The 8,172-nt window shown below is 39.7% G+C and overlaps 1 long non-coding RNA gene across 2 annotated transcripts; it reads right to left on the bottom strand.

Annotated features, from left to right (window-relative positions):
• Positions 1-266: 266 nt before the first annotated feature.
• On the bottom strand, positions 267-2,000 carry LOC106395555. 2 transcript variants are annotated; one of them, XR_002655565.2, is made up of 4 exons: positions 962-2,000; positions 755-845; positions 494-660; positions 267-407 (listed from the first exon to the last, which is right to left on the bottom strand). It is a non-coding gene; the product is annotated as an uncharacterized LOC106395555 (long non-coding RNA). The 2 variants fall into 2 exon arrangements; XR_007319492.1 differs by having other exon boundaries at positions 494-626.
• Between the last annotated feature and the right edge of the window lie 6,172 nt (positions 2,001-8,172).

The raw sequence follows: 8,172 nt of genomic DNA, 5'->3' as shown, positions 1-8,172 counted from the left end.
TTTGTGCTGTCTGACTTTATAATAAAATTAAGACAAAAAGAACTTGTTTCCGTTTAGTGTACTCTTTGTGGAACTAATCTACATTTTCCTGATATTTTCTCAATTTGAATTTGTTTTTATTGATCAACAGCTTCTGTTCTTTGTTATACATCAGACCTGACTTTACTCAAATAGTCAAAACTTAAATCATCAAATATACGTCTTCTACAGAAATTATCAATGTCATGAAAGTGATAACTCTTTACTACGCTTGTTGCTGTTTTTTTATAGAAGAGAAAAAAGAGCATTAAGAATACTTTATGAGAAGCTTGGATGAGCTCCAGTGTCAGACGACGGATCCCATCCCGGCAGTTGTATATTGGGCCAATCACCACGGCAACCTAGCCTTATGTATAGACTCTTCTTACCTTCAAAAATAAAACCACCCAGTTACTATTTTGTTTATCAGATAATCACAAAAACTTAACAGTTGGGTTTCTTCGGTTTTATTTACTTGGAAGTCCCTTGTCTGAGATGATCAGGAGAGATGGATATAGTTTAAGCCTTTCATAGTTGGTTTCACCGAAGCAAGATGGAAAAAGGTCTTCGAGAGAGATGATACATTTTAACCTCTTCCTTTGGCATATCTGTAATAAGCAGTTCATCATCACCATAAAGAAGCTGAAATAAAATTCCAAAACATATGTAAACATGCAACTGGCGAAAAAAGACCAAGTAATATAGAACAATTATTGTAAGAAGCTGAGTACACAACCTAGGAAGCTTTAAAGATGGCATGGTGGATTTCATCTCAAGCAAAAGGACCAAGAGCAAACTGCATCAATTTGTTCTAGCCGAGGAAAAACCTGAACCAATAGGAACCAAAATTCAAATCAAAGACCGAATGTGACGTATATTAATCTCACTTACGTTAAAGCAACACCCATCTATTCATAATTACAAAACAAAAAAACAAACCAACCTTCCGTTGTGTCTAAACTGTTGTCTAAACTCTTTGAATTTGATATTTTTCATGTTTTCAAAAGAGAAACAGGGACAGAGTTTTCGACAGTCTCTCTGATACCATTAACAATACTCTCCTTCTGCTCCCTCCCTTCTTTTCTTCTTTGACAAAGCAACTGCAATAAAAACAACAACAAAAATAATACCTTTAGGAACCATTCATCAAGTGATTTCTCTATTCACCTCCTGAAAGCAAAAAGATGTAAAGAGAACACCAGCACTTAGATACATAACGAAGAGACTGAAGAGTACATGAAACAAAACATTAAAAATGCAAAGTTGAGGACATAAACGAATAAAATTCAGGCGAAAGTGATCTTTAAAAAGAAGAATATCGGGTCCGGGACTAAGCAACCACCATATCCGCGAGTATATGGATCTGGTTCATCATCCTTAGTCGAGTCCAAGATAAAACCCAAACCCATCTCTCCATGCTCGTGATTCAATCACTTGATTTCCGGATTAGTAGGTGACGGAAAGTCTTTCCACCGCATTTGACGTTTCTGTCAATCTCACCTCCACGGTTGAAAAACATAGGGTTGACTTCTATTCAGAAAACGGATTGATGAATTAGCCATTTTAGAGGAATATAGACACCGCCTTGCAGAGATCAAAGAAGAAATAGACTCTTCGATTCATTGTGGAAGAAACACCAAACCCTAAAAAAAGGTCTCGCTGTCTATGAAACGCAGAGTTTAAGATGGCGCCTTACTGAAAAGCTGAGTTTTGTTTATAGAGGACACGTGTCGCCTCGACAGAAAGAGACTTTGTGACCTGGAATCTGACATGTCTCAGGAGAGAGAAAACACAACTTTATATATATATCGATAGATGCTTACCGTTATCTATAGAGATAAGTGTGGGGGTTGAGTTTAATATGAAGTGTTGTGAAAAATGTTACTCGATCTAATTTTACAAACAACGAACCATTTTTATACAAAACAATTATCACAATAAAAATAAAATTAAATAGAGTTAATTTTCAACTTACATAAATATATAAAGGTATTTGTTGTAAAATAAAATAGAATATTTTGTGATTATTCATTTTTACAGGCAAAAATAGAATAATATATTGAAAAAAATAAGGGAAAATTGCCAAATATGACTCACAACTTGATTTCAAACACAAAAGTTAGTCCAAACTTGAATCAAATGTAAAAGTAACCTAAAAAGCTATTGAAATTACAACCAACCCCTTGTGAACAAACAAAAAAACTGAATTTTTTTTACGTTTCTAACCCCCGTAAGTCGTCTGCCCAGACGACTTTCCAGTAAGTCGTCTGGAGGACTTACTAGAAAGTCGTCTGGACAAGTTTTACTTAGAAATAATTTAAAATTTTTGTAAAAAATATTTTGATAAGTGAAAAATTGAAATCATGTAATTAACATATGTTTTAAGAGATATAAATTAAGATATAACAAAAGTTAATTGTTTTCAACATAGATGACTGAAAGTAGTGAGTCATGATATTCTTTTGTTTAGGTTTTGCCAACATATGTTGTAGTATTGTATGTATTCTTAGGGTTAGATTTGGGAATGCATAAATGTTTTTTTGAAAACTTTAAAATTTACCTAAGTGTTTTTATTTCTGTGTATAGTAAACACTATTTAAGTATAACTACGGGTTTATAACGTGGTTAGTTAGTTAATTTAGTCAATTTAGTTTAGGGGTTAAATTTAGGGTCTGGGACGACTTACTAGTAAGTCGTCTGATGTACAGTATTCAACAGACAACTTACTAGTAAGTCGTCCAAACCGGACCAAACCTTTAATTTTTACAATGTACTTTTAAACCTAACCGGATTATTTACCGGCCATATATAAGGTGTTTTTTTTTCACTGTTTATCGAAAATCAGAAAACCCTAAAGCCGTTTCTCTCAAAGGCGATTTCGAATGCGATTTCCGTCGATTCTCTCTAATCCATCGTTCTCATCGTTCTCACCGCCGGTTATCTGTCCGCTGTTATCACCGTCGTTCTCACCACCATTCTCACAGCGGCTTCCTCTATTTAAGATCCGAGAGGAAACCCTAGCGCGCATTCTCTCAGAGGCGTCTCGTTGAACTCCACCGCCGGTAAGTTATATCTCTTACTGTCGAGTTTGATTGAGGAAAAGATGAACATAAAACTGGAAGTCTTGGAAGACTTATAATTAAGTCGTCTGGAAAGTCTTCCAGCTGGAAGACTTTCCAGACGACTTAATTATAAGTCTTTCAGCTGGAAAACTTGCCAGACGACTTAATTATAAGTCTTTGATTGTTTGAGATGGTTGTCTTTGATTGTTTTGCAGGAAAAAAAAAAGGAGATGCCAGAACTCCCCCGTAGGATATATATATTAGGGGAAGAGCCCCCCGCAGTGCGTAGCATTTCGTATCATACTTGCTGGACGTTGCATGCTGCTTTAAAGAAAGCTCTTCATGATGACGAATATGAAGAGCTGAAGGAGTCGAAGTTGGGAGTTTTCATCAAGTTCCAAGAGCTGGGATTTGATTGGGCTTCAAGGCTGGTTCACTACATGCTCGGTTTCCAGCTGGACATAAAGAAGAAGTATGAGCTGTGGAGTCTCGTTGGTCCAAAACCTGTCAGGTTTTCACTGTTAGAGTTTGAAAACCTCACTGGTCTAAACTGCGAGTACATCAAGGACCTTGAGAGACCTCACTCTATTGTTACAAAGGAGTTGACTTCTTTTTGGGAGATGCTGGGAGTTCATGTCGAAGCTGGGCCATCTACTCAGGAGATAATAGCAGCACTTGAGAGATGCGAAGGGTGGTCTCGGGATGATCGCAAGCGGCTCGCGTACCTTGCCATCTTCACTGGATACATTGAAGGGAGAAAGTATTCAACCCCTACACGGGTTAGTCTGGCAAAGCTAGTGATGGAACTAGAACGGTTTGAGAATTATCCATGAGGGAGAGTCGCGTTTAAGGTGCTGATGGACTCTGTGAAGGGCAGAGATATTTCGGGTTGTTACACTATTAATGGGTTTGCGCAAGCTCTCCAGGTCTGGGTGTACACAGCTCTTCCGGAATTGGGTGCTACTTTTGGTAATCCTCTCCCAAACAATCCGTCTCCACCGATACTAGCTTACAAGGGTCGCAAAGGACGCAAACAGTTTAAAGAGACTATCCTCAGTCAGGTATTTACTTCAATCTTGACGACTTCGCAGAAGACTTATAATTAAGTCGTCTGATAAGTCTTCAAACTGGACGACTTAGTAGACGGCTTATAATTAAGTCGTCTGGAAAGTCTTCCAGCTGGAAGACTTAGTAGAAGACTTATAATTAAGTAGTCTGGATAGTCTTCCCAGACTACTTAATTATAAGTCTTCTACTAAGTCTTCCAGCTGGAAGACTTTCCAGACGACTTAATTATAAGTCGTTTACTAAGTCGTCCAACTTGAAGACTTTCCAGGCGACTTAATTATAAGTCGTGCGAAGTCTTTTCTTTCCATCTTTCTTAATCCGTCAAATATCTAAGTTCATATCTTCTATTTACTGGAGACTAGGGTGATCAACTTTGTTCTGAAGGACATGGGTCAAATGTTTCCAAAATGGGATTTTGATGTTGAGGACACGCTCGCGGAGAACATAATTAAACTCATGTTTGTGAAGAAACCGTGGAAGTGGACTATGGATTGCTGGGAAGTCACCGGTACTTGCGTCTATACAAAGCCGGCGGTTGTGAGTCCAGCGAAGAAAAAGGTATTGAAGGAAGACAGTCCAAGAACTCGGAAGAAAGCTCGTAAAGAGGCACCTGCTGAAGCTAGTGAAGAGGCAGCTGCAGAGGCTAGTAAAGAGGCAGCTGTAGAGGCTAGTGAAGAGGTGACTACGACTGTTGGTGGGTTGACCAAAGAGGATATTAAAACCATGTTCAAGGACATAGCTGATGCCATGAGGGAAGGGTTTGGGACATGCCTTAAGGAGATCAAGTATCTGTCGGAAAGGGTGGAAGCTGTGGAGAAGAAGGTTGGTATCACCACAAAACGGAAAGGGACATCATCTCAAAACACTACCTCTCCACCTAAACCGACGCTCGAACCCGGGGTTAGTAACGAATCCTCTCCCAACAAGAGATTGACTAGACAAAGTCTTAAGAATAAGAATTGAAAAGTTGCATTTGCTTTGTTTCTTGTATGTCAGAACATGTGTGCTTTGTTTATAGTGTATGGATTTTATATATGTATTTTGTTTCATGTTTGAAGACACTCATTGGTTATTATTGTTTGAAATGGATCTTTGGTTATTATTGTATAAACCCATCTTGTATATTGCAGAGTGAAAGTGTCAATGGGACGAACGCGGGAAGGAAGAGCTTAGCGGAGGATAAAGGTCCAGATGTGCCCGCAGCTGTGCCCGCAGATGCTAGTTCCTCGGAAGATAAAGCTCCAGAACCGAGCCTTGTTCTATTGGACAAAAATCAATCCACTGTTTCAGATTTACAGAAGGAGGATGCTAGATATCTAGAAAAGAGGGATGCTACTTTGGCACTTTGCCGTGCAAAGAGTGATCGAACAAGGAAACTTGCTGCCTCAAAGAAATCTCCTTATACGGCAAACAGCACTGCCAGAGTGATCATTTCAAACAGAAAGCTTTATCAAGGCTATAATCCTTTTGCACCAATTGACAAGAAGAAGTTGAAGGAGCTCGCTGATTGGTTGAAATCTTGTCCGTAAGTGTTTGCTTTTCCCATAATAGCTTGCTTTTCACATAATAGCTTGCTTTTCCCATAAAACATGATTGCTTTTCAACATTTTGTGTTTGCAGTCATTATAGAACAGCTCTCGATAAAAAACCACGTAAAAGTAGAACTTGGTGGTATCAAATCCTCGGAACCTCCCTAGAGTGGTTGGAGGACTGTGTAAGTCTTCTGCTATGACGTAGACGACTTACTTGTAAGTCGTCTGGTAAGTCTTCTACGTAGACGACTTATCAGACGACTTAATTCGTCTACGACTTACTTGTAAGTCGTCTATGTAGAAGACTTACCAGTAAGTCGTCTGATATCTTCTGACTTGTACTCTATTTTATATGCAGCATATTGATGCTTGGATTAAAGTGCTGAGGAAGAGGTACGACGCTAACCCACAACATTTCAGAAGCGAGAGAATGTGCTTCCTTGATCATCTCTTTGCTCAGCAATGGAGATTCAACTTCAAGGATTTTAAGGACTCGAAGCCCGATCACAACGGTTTAGGAAGAAGACTCCCTGGTGGGGCGTGGAATTATTATGCATTCACTATACCATCATTTTGCCAATCGAACAAGGTTTGGGGGACGGATATTGATGATCTCTATGCGCCAGTAAACTTCGCCGACAGTCATTGGATTGCTATGTGGATATCGATCCCTAAGAGGCACATAGTCGTCTTTGACAGCATTTGTTCCAGTATCTCCCCAGAAGAACTCGATGTGGTAATGGAGCCTTTTCTCTACATGGTCCCTTATATGCTTGTTGAGTGCACTTTCTCAGACGAAATACGTGCCCAATACAGCCTGGAGCCATTCACATATGAGAGACCGACCAATATACCTCCGGCCCGAGCTGGTGATTGTGGCGTGTACACTCTAAAGTACATTGAATGTCATGCTCTTGGGATAGAGTTTAGTAAAAAAGACTTTGCTAAGGCCAACGGTAAGAGTATGAGGGATAAGATGGCGGTGGATATATTTCAAGAGCTTCCTGACGCGCATGAGTTCGAAAACAAAGACATGGATGACAACCTGGGTGCGTATGACGGGTGATAAACAGGCCACGTTAGATTATTTTGTATGATAGATTAGGCTGATGTGTGTATTTGAACTTGATCCGTATTTTGTATTTGAACTTGATCCCTATTTTGTAACTATATTCTGCGCAGAAGACTTACAGTTAAGTCGTCTGGAATGTTGGACGACTTAACTATAAGTAGTCTGGAAAGTCTTCTGAGCAGTGACCTTTTGTAACTATATTTCGGATAATATAAAGGGCAAGACCATCTCAAATTTGTTTGGTAGTGCAATTTGACAAAGAAGTTGACATAGATAAGTTCATAACACAAATTTTTAGTACATAGACTGAACAGTGGACGACTAACTTGAAGGTCTTCTGGAAGAAAAAACCCTGGACGACTAACTGGACGACCTTCTGGACGACTTAATTGAAGGTCTTCTGGAAGACTAAACACTGGACGACTAACTTGAAGGTCTTCTGGAAGAAAAAACCTGGACGACTAACTGGACGACCTTCTGGACGACCTTCTGGACGACTTAATTGAAGGTCTTCTGGAAGACTAATCACTGGACGACTAACTTGAATGTCTTCTGGAAGAAAAAACCCTGGACGACTAACTGGACGACCTTCTAGACGATTTAATTGAAGGTCTTCTGGAAGACTAATCACTGGACGACTAACTTGAAGGTCTTCTGGAAGAAAAAACCCTGGACGACTAACTGGACGACCTTCTGGACGACTTAATTGAAGGTCTTCTGGAAGACTAATCACTGGACGACTAACTTGAAGGTCTTCTGGAAGAAAAAACCCTGGACGACTAACTGGACGACCTTCTGGACGACTTAATTGAAAGTCTTCTGGAAGACTAATCACTGGACGACTTACATTGTGGTTTTGTATGGCCAGTTTCCTTGCATTTTGAGCATCTATAAACCATATGTTGCTTCCGGGGTTTGCGTCTTCTCATCCTGGATAGCTCCAACCAAGACTGCCATCTTGATTTCTTCTGTCTTCCCAGACCACGCTTTACTTCCGGAGGAAAGCATGTGTGTTCCTCAACTTGTTGTCCAACACAAGGATATATATTCTCTGAGTATCCTGCAAACAGAAAATCCTTTGAGTACACTGGACATACAAGTGTGGAGATATGCAAACCAACAGATGTTCCAGCAGCTATAGCATGGGAGCAAGGTATTTTCTCTACTGCATAGACACCACAATCACACTTTCCATGTTCCAAATCAACCACACAGTCCATTTTCCCACCTTTCACAAAGAATCGCCATCCATCAATTGGTTGTACCATCATCGTATCCGCTATCTCCGATCGAACAGCAAGCAAGTATTCAACACCTCGACTATGTTGAGTTGGGAGACTCAAAGCATCTTCTCTCCTTTTCCAAAACCACTTTCCTAGCTTCTCCCTTATGAACTCCAACAGGAACTGAACCGGAAATC

Source organism: Brassica napus, chromosome C2 (assembly GCF_020379485.1).
Source record: "Brassica napus cultivar Da-Ae chromosome C2, Da-Ae, whole genome shotgun sequence".
In the NCBI taxonomy this organism is placed as follows: domain Eukaryota; kingdom Viridiplantae; phylum Streptophyta; class Magnoliopsida; order Brassicales; family Brassicaceae; genus Brassica; species Brassica napus.
The sequence above is the reverse complement of the archived record's forward strand: the minus strand, read 5'-3'. Positions and strand labels throughout refer to the sequence as shown.